The sequence below is a fragment of the Drosophila erecta genome, unplaced genomic scaffold (assembly GCF_003286155.1).
Source record: "Drosophila erecta strain 14021-0224.00,06,07 unplaced genomic scaffold, DereRS2 tig00000000-arrow-pilon, whole genome shotgun sequence".
Classification (NCBI taxonomy): Eukaryota; Metazoa; Arthropoda; class Insecta; order Diptera; family Drosophilidae; genus Drosophila; species Drosophila erecta.
The window spans coordinates 13,696,027-13,716,736 of record NW_020825194.1 but is presented as its reverse complement, the minus strand read 5'-3'; the positions used below and the strand labels follow the sequence as shown (position 1 = coordinate 13,716,736).

The 20,710-nt window shown below is 42.0% G+C and overlaps 1 protein-coding gene across 1 annotated transcript in view; it reads right to left on the bottom strand.

The window, feature by feature from the left end:
* LOC6551900 overlaps positions 1-15,569 on the bottom strand; it is a 77,081-nt gene extending 61,512 nt beyond the window's left edge. Inside the window, exon 1 of the mRNA XM_001980579.3 lies at positions 14,596-15,569. The gene's annotated coding sequence lies outside the window, so the exon portion shown is untranslated. The remainder of the gene's footprint in view (positions 1-14,595) is intronic.
* Positions 15,570-20,710: the final 5,141 nt, after the last annotated feature.

Sequence of the window (20,710 nt, the reverse complement as noted above, 5' to 3'; positions counted from 1 at the left end):
GTTTAGCTAGTGGCGGCTTGAAAGCGTTTTCCATTTTCTGGATATTTCAAATACTTAAAAGCTTAACTCATGATCTATATGGCCTAGTCGGACGGCCCTTCCGTAGGGAGGTGAGGCACAGCGCTCACACTGAGAACAATTTTGTATTTTAATATATTCATGATGCATCGCTGCTTGCTGACAAGAAAAAAACAACAGTGGCAGCGTCGAAAAAAACAACAATAATAATAAAATGTAGCAGTAAGAGCAACAGCTGCAATGACAATAACTCCTGGCGTTGCACATGCACACCCACGAGTACGCACACCTATGCAAACAGCCACTGCTGTTGCCCACATAAGTATGCTGCACTTTTTGCAGCTGCCTTGTAACAGAGCGACGCGCATAGGTGTGTGTGCCTGTTTGTGTCTGCCCTGTGTATACTTGTATGTATCTATGCAAGAGCAGCAGTAGCAGCAGCTGCAGTTGCCGCCAGCCATTACAGGCCATCATCCCCACCAGCCCCTGTCTGCCACGTTTGTAATTGAAAATGTTTTGTTTTAATTAACTGAAGCGAATTTTTGCAGCTGAAATGTGTGTGACGGCGGGTGCGAATGTGTTGGTTGACTTCTAGGCCTTCGGCGGAATGGCTCCTTAAAGCAGAACCTTCGCTTATTGTTATTATGATGCGCTTTATTGTCACGCGAAGCGTGGCGAAATACTTTTGATATTTCTTTATGGCGTCAAATTTATGTTTACAGCACAAGTGGGATGTGCAATGAAAGCTCGCCAAAAACAATGCCAAGCGGAAACGGAAGATCCTGGGATGTATGTGTGCCTCTGCTTGTGTGTGTGTGTGTGTGTGTGTATGTGTGTGTGGCACTCAAAATGTTTGGGTTATATGAAGACATAAAAGTGTTTTATAATAAAGCAAAGCGTGAAATAATTCACAGCTCTATGTGGTCCTTCGCGAAGCAAAAGAATGAAGCGCAGCAGCCGCAGAAGCTGACAATTTTTATAGTCCCTCCAGCGCACAGATATATATGCCTGTATATACAACAAAACACACGCACACACACAGATACACTCTGGAAATGATGTTAAATAAAATATTGTTTATGTGGCAACATAATAAATGGCCAACTGCCGCCAACCGACTCGTAAAGCACACACCTAGACACTCCCATTCGCATTCACATTCACCATCGCATTCACTTCGACATTATTATGACCAAGAGCAACTCATAATGGTTTATATATCTCGGCGTCAATAGAAGCCCACCGAATGTTCCTCTATGGCTGCACACTTGACAATTACAATAATGACAGATGTGGCCGACGTGCTGGGGCAAAACTTTGGGCCACTTCAAGTGTAAATAAATGTTTAGACGTATGTTTGTGTTTGGCAAAGAGGGATTGAAAGGCTATGGCTGTTGTTATGGAACTCAGGTGTGACACTTGCGATTACATAACTTAATTCAGAAGGTGGAACATTTGCTAAATTCCCCATATAGTTGTGGTATCTTAGAACGTTTATTTATGTTCCATACAATATTCAATGTATACAAACACATACGTGTTCTGAAAGTATCAAGTGATCTTAAAGGAATTAGCAGGTTATGAATGAATTGTAATGAATTTTTGTTGCCGAAAATAAGGTAGTAACTTGCCTACCCCGCTTCTGATTATTCGTATAATTTGGCATGTGCTATCTTATTTAGCTACTTTTCCAGTCGCTTAGCCCTGTTTTTTCCGCTCTGCATCCTAGTGACCCAGTTGAGCCTTGGGAACCCTCGCCCACCTCGCCCTGCGCTGTCATGTTAAGCGTCAGGTCCTGGACACGGACACGAACAAGGTCTTGGGCCAAATCTCTCAGCAACCCAGCTGCCCAGCTCCCTTCTGCGAGCCCCGGTAACCACAAAAGGGGGTGAAAGTACAGGCGCATTGTGTCTCGTTCGCAGAGCTCTTTTTGGGGGAAAAGGTTTTCGGGGCCACGAAAATTTTCTAATTTATTATTTTGCGCATTTAAATATTTTAAGTGTCCCGCAGGACTTGAACTCGCTTTTTTGGTGCGCCGCTTGTACGCCCTCCCGCTCTTGATAAACTTGCAAGGACACTAAAAATTAGTCGCCTGGCCGCACTCGTGTGTGTGTATGTGTATCCCCATCTCCCTCTCTCTCTCTCTCTGTATCCCGCTATCTCTTTCACTTTTTGCTCTGCAAAAGCGACAGAAGCAGCAGCAGCAGCCACGTTACAAGTTAATATAATTTTAATGAAAATTAACATGAAGCCTGGCACTTTTTGCCACGCTTTAATTTCCCCAAAGACGAGGCCCCTCACATATACATGTGTGTGGCATGTGTGACTCTGTCTCGCTCCACCAATCTAGCCATCTCGCTCGCACCGAGTTGGTTTATTGCACACACCGCTCCGCTATTAAGCGCATAGTTTACCAGCTGCCTTCATTTTTATTCCCCTCTTACATAAGCTTTTTGCCTAATTTGTTGCTGTCGAGTGCGTTCTCGTGTTGGGATTTACGCAACTAATTTCACGTAGGCAAAATGAAAAGGATGCTGCCGCCTACGGCGCCGTCGGCTGTGGGCGTGGCAGCCACCTGGCTTTGATTTATAATACCCGACGAGTTCAGTTCTGTTCGGGGAAAGGCTCAGGCTCAGGCTCGCACACACACACACACGCAGACATCCTCGCAGGATCCTTTGTAAAGCGCTCCTGTTGCACCGGATCAAATTTTACTTGCCACAGACACAAACACACTCACACCAGCACACGCACACACTCTCAGCCAGCTGAACTTTGATAAAATTAATGCCGCTGGGGACATTTGCAAGCGGTGCACTGCGCCATCAAATTTCAATATGTCGGTGCACTCTGACGGTTGTCCTTCGGGACTGCGAATCACAAAACCCCGCAGCAGGACGGGATCTAACTGGCTTTTGAAAGCAGCGGAAATAATGATGAGTATGAAAAAATGTAAAAGTTTTTATTGAAATTCATAACCGAGCCGTATATTTTCATAACTTGCGTCAAAATAAGCTGTTTATCTTGGCAATTTAATTAAACCCTGGGGCTTTAAGGGCCGCCAATGGACAAAGGAATCTTTATTCATGTCATGTAATTACTTAAACTTAATTACAAGAAATTGGATGATAACTTGAAATCTGTGTGAACTAAATCAATGAAAATCGAAATCTCAGGCATAACATCAATTAGCTAAAAATCGGTTTTCATAAAATCTGTTATAAGTATTTTAGTGACCGGGGGAGAATTACGATTTAATCTAGACCTCCAAATGAACCATTTTTGCTAACTGCAAAGGCAATACCAATATTTGTGTCCGTCAATCAGGACCCCACACTACTCTTGGTCATTAGGCCTGTCCAACTTAGAGATAATCAGCCACAAAAACAAGCCTCGAATCATATTGGTGTTGGCCGAGATTGTTGTGCTCTTTTCAGCAGTAAGGGAAATATGCTCATTTATCAAGAAACCAGCGAAACTGGAGGGCGATGCCCTCGAGAATCTGATTTTTCAGGATTTGTTGGTGGATTGGGGTGACAGGACGCGACCTTGACGGGAAGCAATTAGTTAATACATTTTTGTAAGTAGCCTTGGCGCCCTTATCTGCAAACGGCAATAAATAAATTACATGACTTTTGGATTTCCTCTGGCACGTAGAGCAGGAAAAACGGGGCAGGAAATATAGCGTGAAAGTATGGTGTCGTCCTAACGCAAACATCTAATGGTGACTGTGACTCTTTCGCCTGTCTTGGCCTGAATATCCTGCAACTTATCGTGTCCTTGCCGCTGTCTCCCCCTCAATTTTTTTTTTTATTGGCCTCGTCTGTCTCTGCCCCGTCTGTCTATCTTTTTGCGTCTGTTTGTTTCTCAGCTCGCATATCGCAGTTTCCGTTTCGCAGCCATGTGTCGTTTATTTTATTTGCTGCCAGCATTTCAGCTGCCGGCGAAATCGATTTTTATTTTGCACTCGTGCTTGGTTTTCCTGGCTTTTGTTTTGCTCTTGCCACTGCTGTTGTTTGTCGAGAGGATATCGGTTTGATTTGACTGAAATTCAAACGCAGTCCGGCACTGAGCACGAGTCTCAGACGGCGGGCTTGATTGAAAAGCCCTCGAAAGACGCTGGGTATTTGCTCGGCTAATGCTGAGGCATTCGGTTGGTGTTTCCCGGTGATTCCTGAGCTTGGGTAACAAGTTTCCGTTTTCGTATCGATTGCCTTTGTCCTCTAATTAGCCTCGCTCACAACTTTTGTAATTAGTGCATTGTGTTTGAATTTCTGTTTCATTGATTTAACAATTAGGTAAAAGTTTCGCGGGGCGATTAGATTGAAATTATTTAACGAGCTCCCCCTTAAATCCCAATTAAGCATTGGAAAGTGGTCACTGGCAGCTGTCCTAGCAACATCTTAAATTGAAGGTTTTCAGGAGCCGTAATTAAGCTGGCTCTGGCCTAATGAGCCAAGCGATTCTGAGTCTGTGGGCCAACTTCCAGGCCTTCACTTTCCTCCCTTGAGCAGACTCCTCTTGTCATATGTCAGAGTTGAGATGCCGAAACGCCCATGGCTAAAAGAGATTAAAGAGGCGAAAGGTGACAAGCGACATGCAAATAAAACTCGAAGAAGCTGCTGCACTGAAAATGTTTTAGAATATAAGTTCAAATTATTGTTAACTCGTAGCCCTTACATTACCAATTCCATATGATATTCATTAATTTAATTTGGGAATTTTCACTTCGGCTTTCAAAAATTTGCTTTGTAAGCAAACATATTTCTGTGCAGTGTAGCAAGAGCCCAAAGACTTGACGCTCTCTTCCGCCCTTTTGTGCTGTGATTGGGCCAAACACATGGATAGACAAAAGGTGCCGCCATCAAAGCGGGAGCTATCACATAAGTGCCCCCCATCCAATGGCCCTTTTTCCCTGTTGGCTGACAGGCTTTGCAGTGGGCTGTTTTCTCTATTTTCCACCTTGTTTTCCGTCTTTTTTTGGTAGCTTTGCACTCAGAGAGTTAGCCCACTTTTGGGCTTTTTGTATTGTTTGGCTCTCGCCTTTTGTGTGTGTGTCGGTGTGTGTTGTGTGGGCCAAAAATAGAGCGACTGGCAGATTTAGGCTCTGATATGTTTGAGAGAGGTGTTTTTGCAAAGTGCCCGCCGCCTTACCAATTTGGATGCGATACAAACTAATGCGCTTTGATGCCAACTGACAAACCCATCAGCCAGTTGGCACTCCTTTGGAGCAGCTTCCCGTTTTCGCTTTTCCGATTTTCCGCTTTCCCGCTTTTTCGCTTTCCCGATTTTTTGCCCTTTTCCGCTCTCTCCCGTTCACCCCATGCCAACCCTTTTGAGAGTGGTGGGAAGACCAGAGAGTGGCCACATTAATCACATTAATCAAATCAAATTAGACGTCCGAAATTGATGCAAATTAACAGAGCAGCCAAACAGCGTCATTCGATGTGTGGGCGAATCAATCAAAATCAATCGCCGAGTATGCCCGAAATTGAATAATCGATTCCCTGCCAAGCCAAATACAAATAAGTGTTGATGTGGGGAGACGGGGGCAGTGAGGTATTTTGGTAAATTGTGTAAGCTTGCCATTTAAATGTGTACGCCGGGCTATCGAATTACCAAACGTGTCGCATAAAACACAAAGGACCTCGGAAAGCAGGAAGATTGCGAATGCCACGTGTCTTATGTCAGGCCACGGGGCGCATTAAAGGCTACAAATCGTTTTAAGCTCTTCACGTATGCAGGCACACACGAAAATACGCTCGAATTTCTCTTGGCCCGCAAACATTGTGGCATTGATTGCACTCACTTATTCATGATTTTCCTTCTTATTTCTGCGGCATTTCCTTTTTTATATCCCCTCTAAGGGGAACAATAATGTAGCTCTGTTATGCAGAAAGCTGCTCACAAATACTTATGTATATGCTTCCCAAGAAGCTGCGATGGCGATTAAGTTCGTTTTTTCTTCGCATGCATGCATGGGTATTATATCAATTCAAATCTGAGTTTTGGGAGAACTCTAAACTTAGGAGAAAATGTTGCGTAAATTTGGAAAAAGTTTGCAGTATTGCCGCAAATATTATTCAGATAAGATAATAAATAAGCACGGCCAACATGGCGGATGGGTAATACCAGCCCCCATCAATATGTATACTTAATGTTGTGGTTAAGTCGGTGCAAAAAAGCAAATGTTTCGCAGACTGACGCAAAGATCATTTATTTATTATTATTCAGTGCAGTCCTATAGCAAATGCAGAACCTTGAACTTTGAAGCTTCATTCACCCTTTCAATACTTGTATTAGATGACAATCTTTTATACCTTCGACAGCATAATGATTGCCGTAAATCGTGACCCCATAGAGCTGCACTATCTGTCCCATCTCCTTTAGATATTATGCAAAGCACTTAAATGAATGCACAAACACATTGAAGCCGCCACTCACACTCCCACTCACACTCACACATGTACGGACACAGAGTGCTCTTAGCCGGATTCTCTCTCTATTTGGATATCCTACCCGGTTTCTAGTTGGGGCCATAAAATGCTCGACAGCCAGGGCGCGAAACAAATTGCATTAGGGTCCTGAACCCTTGCACCTGTGCATGTACAGCTTGTGCGGCCAAGGTAAATATGATAAATCACCATTGCTCTGGTGTTTCTCCTTGCCATGACAAATGACGCGGGTGCGGAGATGTTAGGGAAAAGGGAAAATTTTGATGCTGCTGGTGCTGCTGCTGCTCTATTCCATATATGGATATATACATACAATAATCGATGCGATTTGATGAATGACAACGGGTCCTGTGTGTGAGTGTGTGTTTGTGAGCGGACCATTGCCATATATCGGTTGTATTATGTGCACGAATATCAACATATTTATGTCTGTGGCACTGCGCATAAATATTCATTTTTATGGCCAGAGATGGGGGACAAAAGTTGAGTCGTGCAGCTGGAACTGCAGGAGCTGGAGTTGAAACGGAAGCGGAAGCGGGAAAGCAGTTAAAGTAAGCTGAAATCATAAACGAAAATCACGTAATGCGTGCGACACACTCGAGGCGTCAGGTGTTGCCGCAATGATTTTCAATTTTACGCCTGAAAGTCATGCGCTAATTTTCTCGTCCTTGGGCTCGCGCCCCACTCGCCCCACTTGCCTTTTTGTCTATTCATTGTCATTTGCCACACTTGCCGCCGCGCACTCTCAATTGACATTAATGACGGGGCCAAATTGTCCTAATTGAGACAGAAGGTGTTGCACCGCTGAGTTTTATAATTAGCTCCAGCCATTCACATTGATTTGCCTGGATCAGAGACGACCTAGAGTAATGCTGCATTGAGCACTGCTTGATCCTCATCCCGGTCACGTTCCTCCTTCAGAGGACATGTCACAGCATAAGCAAGCGAAGCTAGAGAAGCACTCAACCGGCGGACTTGACCTTTGCCTTTGACAGCAGCGCCCCTTCGAAAAATGGCTTATATAAAGTTGGTCAGGGCAGCATATCAGGATAAAACACTCTATTCCCCAATCCTTTTCCCTGCCTGTTGGTGTGTGTGTGTGTGTGGGCCAAAAATGCGTTGAGAATATAAAAGTCACGTAACTGGCTGTCGTTTCCTCTAGTGCCGCACACGCGCTTCACCCACACCAACGCAGCAGCACACCATCACACATATGTACGTCTACATCTACATCATTACCCAAAAACTAAGTCCTGGCATTAGCATTTGTTTGTGTTCGGCTGCTTTGATTACGCTTCGATTCGAAAGCTAGGTAAAAAACTTTTACCAAAACTTTTCTCTTCACTTTTTTTGGCCAACTTTCGCTGGGGTTGCGTGTGCGTGTGTTGGCAAGGAAGAGTGGGTATTAGTGGGCCAAAATGACTTTATTTATGTGTATTATGAAAATATGAAGTGAAAGCCAAAAGGGGGAAATCTATAGGGGATCTATCGGCATTAGAGCTTAGTTAGTGGCTCAACTCTAGACACAAAAATAACAAGAAACGTGGAGAACATTTCACCTGGGCTGAAACCCATTTAAATGCAAAAATCTGCTGCTTTCCAGGAGGTTCTAAATATGAAAAGTTTAAATTTATCAGACTGGCAAATGGCAAGGCAAATACTGATGATGTTCACGGCAAACAAAAAACAAACAGCGGTAGAACGAGGGCTCGTTGGGGTCTTCTCATTTTTGCCATTGGCAAGAGCCGGCAACAGTCAACTTCAACTTTATTTTGATGGCGCGGTAAATTGCGGAAAAATATGTATATGCTTGCAGGAAGGGCGAGCTAAATAAACCTTAAAATACTCTAACTGCAAGGCTTTTTAATATTTTCAATTCGTTTGTTCAAGGTTTTTCCCATCGCCCAATATAAATAAATACAATTTTGTTGCATGGCAAGGAATCTGATGATGCGCATGCTGACAAGTTTAAGTTAAGAAAATAACTTATAAAAATGTTTTTAGCTGAACATTCAGATTCCTATCTAGTCAATATGAAAATCCCTCTTTTTAGGGTATGAATAATATCAAAAGACGACAGCAAAGGCAAAAATGATGTGCTTGTCCACAGACATTCATGCGTGTGCTGGCATCATTTTCATATGCGTCGCAAAAGTTTTGCAAGCCCGGCAAAGGCCTAAACAGACGGATGTGGGCGTGGCCCAGAGGGTGGGAAAAGGGGCGTGGCCGAGGAAGAGAGGGTCGCTGACATGCAACGCGCTTTCAATTTCAGGGCCTCAGGCTAGATGCCAGTTTGGCAGAGGTTGTGTGAGTCTGGGCAATCTTTAAGCGCAGACAGGAAATATTTTGCTGCCCGTTTCCCATCTTAGCCATCATCATCAGCAGCATGAGCAGCAGCAGAAGCAGCAGCCGTGGAAACATTGTAGCCTCTGCTGCTTATTGCAAAAAAATCCTTTCGCAATGTCCTTGCTTTCGCACACTTTTTAGGCCCCGTTCGCATTAGTTTTCTACGTGTGTGTGCGCGCGTCAGTTTGCTTTTAATAGTTCGCTCGTCCTGTGTTTGCTGTTTGCTTTGCTGTCAGCGCTTCATGCGTGACAAACACACGGAGACACAGGATCTGGGAGGACATAGAGGGACACTCGACTCGAGACGCAAAAGTTTGCGTGACTCGGGCATAGAAATTATGGCAGAAACCAAAAGGGACGAAAGCCAAAAACGGCAAGAAAATGCTTAGGAAATGAGAGGGACAAGCGGTAATGCTCACATTCGCGTGGAAAATTAGCTGTGCTGAGGTCAAAAAGAATCCCTGATTAAAGAGTTAAGCGTTTGTCAGGCCATTTTCCCCCACCTCCAGCAACTTATTCTGCATGCCTTTTATCTGGGTTAATCAAATGTTTTTCTGGCATTTTCTGTCACTCTCGGTCGACCACGCCCCTGCGCCCCCTTTGATGTTCATGCTTGTGTTTGCCCAAAATGTCAAACATGTCAAATTAATTTTCATATTTGTTTTGCTTTTTAGATAATTGAATGTCTCTTTTATTTGCTCATTTCATATGCCAGAAGGCTGCTTCCGCTCATTCCGTTTGCATGTTTGCCTTGCTGTGGTTTATCTTCCTACATTTTGGGTAAGTAAATGTTTTTTTATTACAAGCTGCAAAAGTTTCCGCTCAGTCTGCTATCGATTTGTTTAAGGAAATTAAAAATAAGCGAACAAGTACAGATGGGAATGGAAGTTTCCGCAAGCATGTGCTTTATAGAAAATTATATTAGGCTTTCTCAAATGGAATATACACCTAAGCCTAATTAAAATAAAATGTTAAATATATCAAAACTTCATTCTTCATAATAGTACTAATTACAATGCAGAGGGAAACATTTCCGTTTTAATGATAGTCAAACGATTACAATATGAAATTAATATTTAGGTAATTATTTTGAAATGGTTACAAAGGATGGTCTAATAAAGCCCAGCTAAACAATCAGTTAACATAAACTGAAGTGCTCTACAAAAAGCTCGTATGGCAAACAAATTGACTGGCTTGAATGGAAATGAATAATTCAATTAAAATCGTAATGAAATTTCTAGAAAATGTATGTCAATTATGTGTGTGTGCGTGTGCTCTCCAGGTGTATCCATGTATATCAGCAGTACAACGTCATGTATGTAGCTGTACTCATGTCGATGTGTGAAGTCTAATCAAGTGTCTACCCCAGACCCCATTTGTAGAACCTTTCGCATATACATAAACACTTACACTAAGTGCCACAATTTACCCAAGGCCATAAATCAATAGCACCAAGCAGTCGTAGTCTCCGTTTCGTTATATTAATTATTATTATTGAAACATATCTGCCGCAGTCGCACCGACATTTCCCTCTGACCAGAGTGGAGCAAACAGAGAATTACAGGCATTAGCCAGTGTCAATACAGACGGAGAATCGGAGAAAGTTACCCTGTCAGCCTTAAATTATATTGTAGCCTACTTTTGTTTGTTCTTAACCAATGATAAGCCCTTCCAAACTACAGCTAAAAATTAAGCAAAGCTCTTAGGCGCTCCTCCCCCCCAAAGTATGCAATGGAAATTCAGTAATAAAACGAAACGAAATGCGATGGAGGAGGAGGTCGGTAGGAGCGGTCTAAATAATGTGCCAGAACGGTGAGCTGGTAATAAAAAATGCAGCAAGCAGCAGGCCAAGCGGAAACGGAAATAAGCAAGCAGTCCAAAAATCAGAAGAGAGAGAGAAAAGGACGCAGCAGCTGCAGGAACTTCATTCTGCTCTCTCCATCCCGGTCACTTATTTCGTACACAAAGTACATATTTTACTTAAACATAAGCAATGGCTATTATTTTAAGTTACCCACGCGCTCGCTGATTTAATTTCAGACTATTATGCGCACACAATGCCAACGGTAAACGCAGAGGGAAACTGGTGGAAAACTGAAAGCCCCAAGGAGGAAAAAAGTGTGGGAGAGAGTTGAAAGTTGCCCGGCAAGACGATGCTTTTAATACACTTTGCATAACTAACTGTCAGGGCTTTTATAGTTTTACGATATGATAGAATTACCTTTTGATAGAAACGTGGGGCAGCATAGGAAAACTGAAGCTTAAATAAATGGTGGTATGAACAAGATATTATGTAGATATTTTATAAAAATGGTAAACGGAGATGCGTTCGAAATCCTATGAACACTACCCAAACTCCTGTCTATTGAGTCTTGGTGTAATTCCTATACCCTTTCCTTGTAACCAGTGCAAAGTTTACTATATTCCCAGGCTATAGCAATATGCCAGTTGAGTTCTGGCCATAGTTTTGAGCTCATGTTGCTCTTTCACTTTTTATGCTGCATTTCTTTTCCTTCATTTTCTTGCCCCGTGCAGATTTGGGTCGACCATTTCAATGGGTTCATTTACTGCAGCTAGCAATGCCGCACCTAAAAAAAAATGCATCCTTCGGATTTAGCTTTTTTATGATATACTTTTCCCGCCTTTGGTCCTCCTTTAATTTTGTGTACTGGTCAACATTGAAAGTACATTAGCCTTTTCAGTTATTTTCTAACTTCCGGCAATCGTTGTCTGCTTAATGGTCGAGCTTCGGCTTCATATTTTAATACAACTTGTGCTTTATAAGAAAGTTATGCCTATTTAGAAAGAGGACCGATAAAGAAGACAAGATATAGAAATATATTGTGAAATTTCATTTAGCTTAAAACAAAATATAATTATTGAAGAAAACCCTAATTGCTGAAAGAAGAAGAATTGTCTTCTGAAATTTTAAACAACTATTTTGTCAACCTTCCGTATTTTATAATTAATAGTTTTCCAAATATTTAATTATACTGCAAAACAATGAAGCCGTTTATGTTCGTTTCTCAAGTTAAGCTAATCCACCAATAAGCTAATCAAAGCCAATTGCTGTCATTCCAAATTTTGATAGGTATTCCAACGAAACTCAATCGGTCATTCAAGTCTATTTCAAGTCAACTGTATTGGGCACAAAATAAAATCCGCAAAGAAATTTTCGCAAAACCGATGCCCAATTCCCCATAAAATAAAAGCGCACATTGTAAGCAGCTTTGATTACCGACACTCTCAACGGATTTGTTTCCCCTTGCCCGATCTTCTGCCACTTTTTTCCTGCAGTGTACGAGTGTGTGTGCTTAGGTATTTGAAACCTGATTAGTTGTCAAGCACTTCAAGTGCCCGAGCTCGAGTTGTTCGAGACCTATGTTGGTTTGAGCTTACCTCTGCAGCTGTGTGTGAAATTTATTGTTTCAAGTTAATGCCACTTGATGGATTATTTGGCTTTGTACAGCCAAAGCTTTGATTTCAATTTTTCTTTACTTTGAAATGTGATATTCGCCAGGGCGATTTAAAGCGCTTTCATTTGTAAGAGGGGGAACGATTTGGCGAAGCGAAATACGTGATATACAGCAAATACTAAACATTCTTTGATCAACATAACACATTTAATTAGCTCTTTTAATTTAACTGTGAGCTCACTACGTACGATATCACTTCATCGTCATTAAATTAAAACATGGTTTTATTTATTACACCTCAGGTCATTTGATATCGCGATTTGTGGACAGTGAATACCTGTAACATTTCATACTATGACATACATGACATGTTATTTGATTTAGTCTTACATTTGTATGAAATAGTATCCACAGGCGAACAAAGTTTTTCAACATCTGACAACCTATTTAATTGATTTCTTTAACATTCACTCTTTTTTATGGCCCTTACCTTCGAAAATTTGACCAAAACTATTTTTCCATGTTTTTAAACCATTTCAATTCCTCTCTATTATTTAATGAATTTTAATCTAGTTTTCTTATGTTCATTTAATGGGATAACAAGTTCTAACGTAAAAATAATTTAGTTCCAGGAATATGTTACATCTACTAATTGTTTCAGAGTCTTAATTTTAGAAATATTTCCGGAACTTTTATGGGCTCTGTTCGCAGCAGTCTGCTGCTTATATCGGATGTCCCACGACTCATCTTGGATAGTTCTGCTATTAACTATTAAAATTAATTGTGAAACTTTTCACTTCGAGCTTTATGCGAGTCACACGCTTCGTCTTCCATTTGGGCTCATAAATCTCGGCTGTCTACACACACCAACTCGCATCCTTTCAGCCGTTGTCCTCGAGAGCCTGTCAACAAAGGGCCAGTGAAAGTTTTCGTGTGTCATGACAATATTTACATGCTGCATTAAACTTGCTCCCCTTGACAGGCGAAACTTTTGCAGCTGCTGCTCATGTTATTAAAGTTGCGCATACGCCAGGTTGTCCCCTGGCCAGCTTGATTTATGCGAGAAGAAGCCTTAAGTTTTGGACCAGCCTTTTAATAATTTAAGCTCTGCAGAAAATCAGAGACGAGATAGCACCCCACCCCCGATGCTTCCCTGGCCGTTTGCCAAGCCACGTTGCGCTGACTGAGCCGAAAAATGCAAAAATTTCCTGCTGCCGCTCCTCGTTTCTGGCCATGTTGACAATGGCGGCAACAAAGCGCATTTGGCAAGAGCCTGCAGCCTTGCCAGCACCCATACCCATAGCTATATATAATATATGTACATACCCCTACCCATATCCACACTTACAATCACATTCACATCCACATGCGAAGACGTGCTCAGCAAAAGTGAAATGGCAACAATATATGTGCGAATGCGAATACGAATGTTACCAGTCCATCCACAATGCAACCGGGTGCGAGACCCACTGAGTTGTATACTACTCTGCTTGCCATATATATAGAAATAAAAAGTAGGTTATGCACAGACAGCATTTTAATATGATTTCCATGGCTTATGTCTCCTCGGGATAGACTAACGCACTTCTCAGACTGACTAACTGACGCCCCGGCATCAACAAAATGATCAAAGGCAATGGGAAATATTATCCCTGCCACAATCGCAGACAAATTGTAAGTTCCACTCATTTGTGTGACCCACTTTGACGTTGTGCCTTCAAAGAGATCAGTAGGGATTTTTGGCCATGCTGACTAAACTTATTAAGCTTTATGCCAGCAAAGCTTGACAAATGTTTATAAAAAATGCATTTGCAGCTGAAAAATTTAGGGAAGCAGAAGATGTGTTCAGCACATTTGAGCAGATTTCAAATTCTTTTTACTATACATAAAACAAAGCAGGACATCCTAATTATGTTATAAATATCGTAAAAAGCCCTTATTTTTCATCATGTTTGAGACAACATTTGCAATTTGGAATTAAGGCATATGCACTAAAATGAAATTCTTAAAAGACATTTTAATCCCCCAATTTTCCTACACCGCCTTATATTTGTTTCCAATAAAACTCTTTATTTTCATTCAATTCCGAAATATTATTATAAGAAGACTGCCTAAATTAAAGTGCAGAACCCTTTGTTTGCAATTGTTTTCGCTTTAATAGTATTACATTCCCACATAGCCCCAAGCTGAATAAAATAAATGTTTCTATTTTTAATGCTCCAGCCTTCCCAGCACCATGGCCTGCATTATTATTCCTAGCATACTTTTGAGCGCTCACTTTCGTCTGAAGATTAGGTATGTCGGTATAAAAGTATATGTACGTTTATTTTGGCTTCTATTTACTTGCCACATGCACTTACCCCTGTTTTGGCCGTATTGTATCCTTTTGCTGTGGCGTTTACTCCGCTTTTTGGCGTTTTTTACGGCCCTTGTAATAAAATCAGCCCGCAGGGGTTAGGAAATGGAGTTGTTGCTGCTGCTGTGCTTATTTCTTATTGCTCCTGTAGAGGGCGTGTTGGCATTGAGCGAGTTTTCATGCAGCCAGCGAGACGCACACACATCATATCAAAAGGAGCTGGAGGAGCGGCAGGCAATTGAGCAAAAAATATGGCAAAGTATTTGGCGGGTGCGAGGCATAAATTTCGATTTCGTCGGCCTTGCTTGTGCTGCTAACTTTCTCGTCTTCGAATCGCCGCCAGCCGCGAGGCCAATATTTAAAGTAGCAGCCGATGCGAACTTTATTTATGACTCAATAATGTGTATTTTGATTTATGCATTGTGGGCGCGTACTAAAGCGCACATACTTGTATATAGTCGTACACTGTAACTGCGGCACACACATACACACTCCCAATCGCACTCACTCACACACACTCACTGTATTGTTGCCTCAAGCCAAAAAGGACGCGATTTGCATAACAACACATTCAGAAACTTAACGCAGGCGTTTGAGATGTTTCTACTTCTACTCCTACTAGCACGTGCACTCTCGTCTCGCTTGACGTTTTTCTATTTTCATTTATTTATTTTTATTTGTGTTGTATATTCAGCATTCAACAATTGCGATAACCGATTGAGATATACCTTCGAATAGCTTGGCTGGCACTTGTTTCTTGATTTCCAGCCCAATTGCTTCGTTTGCCAGTTTGCGGATGCGGATGCGGACGGTCAACACTGCGGCTACGCGATGTGAGGCGATGCGATACGATGCGATGTCCGTGCGACAGCGACAACGACAACGACAACACGACAACGAGAACGACTACGACAACGGCAAACGGCGGCAACGGAGCACGACAACTACACAAATCCACGACCTTTTCAGTACTAAAGCGCCTGGCCATTCATTCGTGGCTTTGGCCACTTTTGCCATCGCCCTCCACGATTCGGATCCTTCGGCTTTCGCTCGGGTCGCGCATTTTCGACTTGCCGAACAGTCGAATCCTTTGAGTTTCCCCGTGTGTGTGTGTGTTTGTGTGTGTGAGCCCTGTAAGTGGGCCAACGCTTGCCGCCGATTCGATTTCGAAAGCTAGAACGGCTGGCAAGGGCCAGAGTATAAGAGTTTTGGTTGTAAAATCCAAAAGTCGTCTTGGTTGTGAGTCTGTGGAAGCCAAGTGGTAAGTAAGCTTACCTCAAACGCTTCATGAACTTGAATTGTCAAGTTTGTGAGCGAGATATAAAATAACAGTAGGAAAAGATAAAAAGGTTTTTGTGATTAACAAAATAAATCCATTTTTATTTAATAACCTCTTAAAAATAATATTAGACAGAAATATATTGTACCCCTATGAATAGTACTATCAATAATAAATTTAAAATAATGGCTTTTGGCCTATAAAAATATTGAAAAATCATTTAATACTTATCTAAAACGATCCCAAGCCCTTTTTGTTTTCTGAATCAATATTTAAACATGGTTCTACGATTATGAAGGTATATCACTATGAAATCCCGATCATGATTTATTTGCGACTTCCCACGCCCCTTCCCCTCTGTAGGCCTACCTCAACACCCTTTTGCCCTTGCGAACCTTCTACAAACATATTCCACCACGCATTCCTGTGGAACCTTTTCCTTTCCCTCTCTTTCGCATTTCCACCCAACTCTCGGGATGTCTCTTTTCAAAATCGCATCTACCCAGATGAATGAGAGTTTCAGAAAGCGGTTACCAAGAGCATCTCGCACTTACTGCAGTTTCGCTGGCAAAGGCAGCCAGTCAAGGATCATTATTACAATGAATACTTGACTAATATATGGCTAAAATAGGTGCAGTAAAACTATGAACCGAATGGAGTACATATAGCCCACATCAACAGATGAATAAGTAAATCAAGGACTAATAGAACCATTTCCGGGTTCTGGCATCGTTTTAGGAAACGCAAATGTCAGACCTATTAAGCCCAACAGTTTGGCCAAGCAGAGTGATTAATTAATCAGAATTTTCTGATTGATTTCGTCAAGGTTTTGGCTAAAAAATGGCACCGCTACAACTGAACCTACACCACCATCAAAATCACGCATCACACCGCTTACAAAAAAAATCTACTACAATGGGGTGTAAGCATGTAAGTTGACATGGGACCACGAGACCCGAAGCTCGCATCTCTCCGCTTTCTCTGAACTTTCTCTCGGCTTTCTCCGGCTCTCTTTTCGATTTCGAATTCGTGCATTCGCCAGACATGCGCCCGAAACGAGCAACACAAAAAAAAAACCCAATGAATTGTGGAACGCAAAAACTTTCGCTTGGCATGAATGGGATTTTTTCAAAATTTCCAACGGTTTCACTCTTATACCACTCAAAGAAAGCTCCCGTTTCGCAAGAAAATCCACTCAAAGGACGAAGAATGGGGCCCATGGGTAGCACTGCAACAATTGCACAGCCTAATCTTATCAAATTTCATTTACACGCTTGGCCAAACTCTAATGGCAAATCCAATGCCGAAATGAAAATAGCATTAAACCACTTTCGTCAGCACATACACACACACACACACTCGCGGGTTATTTTTCCTTACTTTCCACATATACTCGTATAGAGCGCACATATAGAAAATGTAACTAGTGATGTTGTCAAAGTATTTGGCTCCTCAACGCGACATTCTTTGGGCCCAAATTGCGCTGGCTAAACATTAACTAAAACTGCAAAATTCCATCACTCACACACACATAATCAAAAGCCCAGGACGACACTCACACACATGCAGTTTCGTGTGTGGTTTCCTACAAAATCTCAGCGCTCAACCGCCAAGCATGGCATTTCATCAGGCGGCAGCAACGAGAGCAGCAGCACCAGAATCAGTCTAAAACTAATCAGTAATGGGCGATTTGATACCCATTAGTTACTTCTCCTCAGATTTTATAAAACAAAAAGTTTAGTTCCCTTTCCCAGTTCTGCTTTTGTTATGTCATGCAATATTAAAATATTATTAAGCTTAAATATTCGTGTTTCAAATTCGATAGGGTGTTGCGATTCCACAATGTGGAGTTTCCAAAATTTCATATTGGATATACCATAGATCATAAATCATATTAAGCATTTTATTACTCAAAAATGTAAATTACATAAATTTTGTTGTATTATTCCTATATTATTATTTGCAACTACCCCTAACCAAAATGAGTAGCAAGTTTTAAAAACCCTTAACCCCTTTTCCCTGGCTGGCGAAAAACCCCAGCAATGCGAGCAAAGGAAGTGCACTAAGTGCAGTGACCAAATAGCTGCCATGGAGTCCCGAACCGGCGGCTGATCCTGCTCCTGCTCCTGCTCCTGCTCCTGCTCCTGTTTTGCTGCTCTTGCCACCGCCCGGAAGTGGCGATGGTGTTGCACATGACTTTATAGCTTTTTCATTAACGTATGTGTGGGTGGGGGTCTGTGTGTGTGTGTCTGTGTGCGCGACAGTTTGGCTATAGAGCAAAAGTTGCATTAAATTTAAATCATGAGACGGCGGTTACTGTGGCCACCGCTCTCTGATAAACCCACACTGTCGAAAATACATTCGGCTAATTAAATGTGTGCACCTTAAAGGGTGTGCACGAAAATCATGCAGATGCATTTTCTGGCCTGCCTGAAAGCGAAACTTAGGCGGTTTAGGGGACTAAATGCGCATTGAATATTCTGGTTTCTAAGATAGGAAATTTCTAATTTTTCCGAGTGGTGCCGCCTGATCCAAAGTGAGCTGAACTTAAATGAGCTGGGTAAAGTTAGGGCCAAGCGCTGTTGAACGTTTTGTCATTAAAAGTTGATCTGGTTCATCGCAAAGCTTTTGGCGGTGGTCTCAAACTTGACTGCTCCTAACCGCCTTCAAAAAAAAAATAAAACCAGAGCCCTGCAATCACAATTAGCCATACAACACACGCAATTTGCTTGCGAACACGGATTCGCTGTGAGCAACAATTACATAATTATAACGCACTTTTGATGCATTGTCATAAATGGGACTATGCCTGTGTGTGTGTGGGTGAGCCTATGTGTGCGGGCAGGGCAACTAATTAATCAGCTTTCGTAATCAATGCTTAATGATGCAGCACCAACAGCGGTAGCACAACGGCATTTAAATGGTCTATAATTAAATCAAACACTCAATTAAACTGAGGACGAATCGAATTTGGAGCGCCAGGCTCAAATTGGATACGGTTGCTGATGGCCTGCTAATGAATAGCAAGCAATACAAAATTACAGCCTGCCAAAGCTAAGTCATTGAGACCTTTTTCAACCTCTGGCTGGTGAGCCTCAGATGGGTTTCACCCATTAATTAATCAAAACTTCAAATAGTAACCACAGAAACCGAACGGGCTGAGCTGAAACGTGGCGCACATCAAACTGACCAATGGGTACTCAAAGGATTGCTTTGTCCTTTGGCAGGCTAAAAAGTTATCCGTTAATTATTCATCAGGTAAGATATTCGAATGCACATATAAGTGCAATGTGTGGGCGGGGCATAAGAATGTTAGTTTCCATCTGGCTTAATAGTAATTGCTTTTGTATTTAAGAGCCAAAAATTAAATATGTATCATTATTGAGCAGGCAGATGCAGATGCAGATAATATGGCAAACTTTTTAAAACAGTAACAAACACTAAGAGTGTTTCGTATTCGTCGTGCTTCTGCGAACTTTTTTTACTCCTTTGTCTGCCCTTCTATCTTGCTTCCTTTCGGTCAAGCTGTAAATTTATTTTACCACACATTGAGATACATTCCATCGGGAGCATGGCGGGGACAAGTCTTCTGCTTTTTGGCCAAGTGGCAAGTTTACCGAAACTTGCAAAAAAGCTGGGGGAAGCCGAACTAAAAGGAAACAGCAGCACCGGCGCCGGCAACTCCTTGTTGCAGCAATCTAGATTCACAGCCAGCCGCAGAGGTGTAACCAAGTCCTTGCAACAAAAACTTTTAACACATGTTGCTGTGTGTGTGAGTCAATGTTGCTGCTGTTACTGCTGTTGCTGCTTCTGCTGCTCTGCTGCTGCTTTCTTGCTGTTGGCAGCCAGTGAGGCAAGCAAACGCAGCAGCGGCAGACGGACGATCGGCAATGGACGATGGGAGCCTCCTGGCCAGTACCAGGCTTCCTTAAATATTAAAAGTCCAGGCAGGAGGAGGACAAACACAGTTGCATGTAGCAAGTGTGTGGGGCAGCAATGCTTTCCACTGAGAAAAATGTGACAACTATTTATGATAACGATGGGGACAAAATTGGCCTATAATAACCGAAATGCACGTTTGGCTGCTTCAAGTAATTCATAAAAAAATGATTACATAAAAATAGATAATAGATAATGCTGACTAAAATAATATAGTTATTTTATGTATCTCTAGATTTTACTTAATTATAATGAAGCAATGAAAGGCAACCAATTTATTAAAAATATGCTAAAAGATAACTCAGCATTATAGAACTGTTAGGTGATTTTTTGCAGTGCTGGCCAGTACTTTTTGGCCAACTGCCGCCGCTTGTCGCACGTCGTCACTTAGGCAAAACGCAAAGTTTTCTCTTCGCAGTGTGCTGTCAGTCACATGGCCCCTCTTTGCCCCTTCATTGCACCCTCCACCCCTCCGTGTTTTTTCTAGATTCCCCCATCTTTCGCCCCCTTCAATTCTGTTGCCTGCGGTCTGTGTTTAAAGTAGCAACTACAACTACAAACTGTGACGAGCGCACAAGGACACGCGTTAAGCTAAGCTAAAGTTTTGGCACACCCACACTATTGCAAACACTGTTGCCATTTTCCCACAACACACACACGCACACATGAATGCCGCGCATTTAACATAAACAAACTACACTAGTTGCAACAATTTTTTTCTCTTGCTAGCCACGACTTTCTATTTGTTTTCTCGGTTTCTTGTTTTATTTTTTAAAGGATTTTCCCACCAAGAAAACGTGTTTGGAAAATTAAAAATAGTTAGACAGCACGAGCGAGTTGTTGTTGCTCGCTTTCTTGAGAATACTTTTGCTGTGAAATATATTTTCGGCTAAGTTCGGCA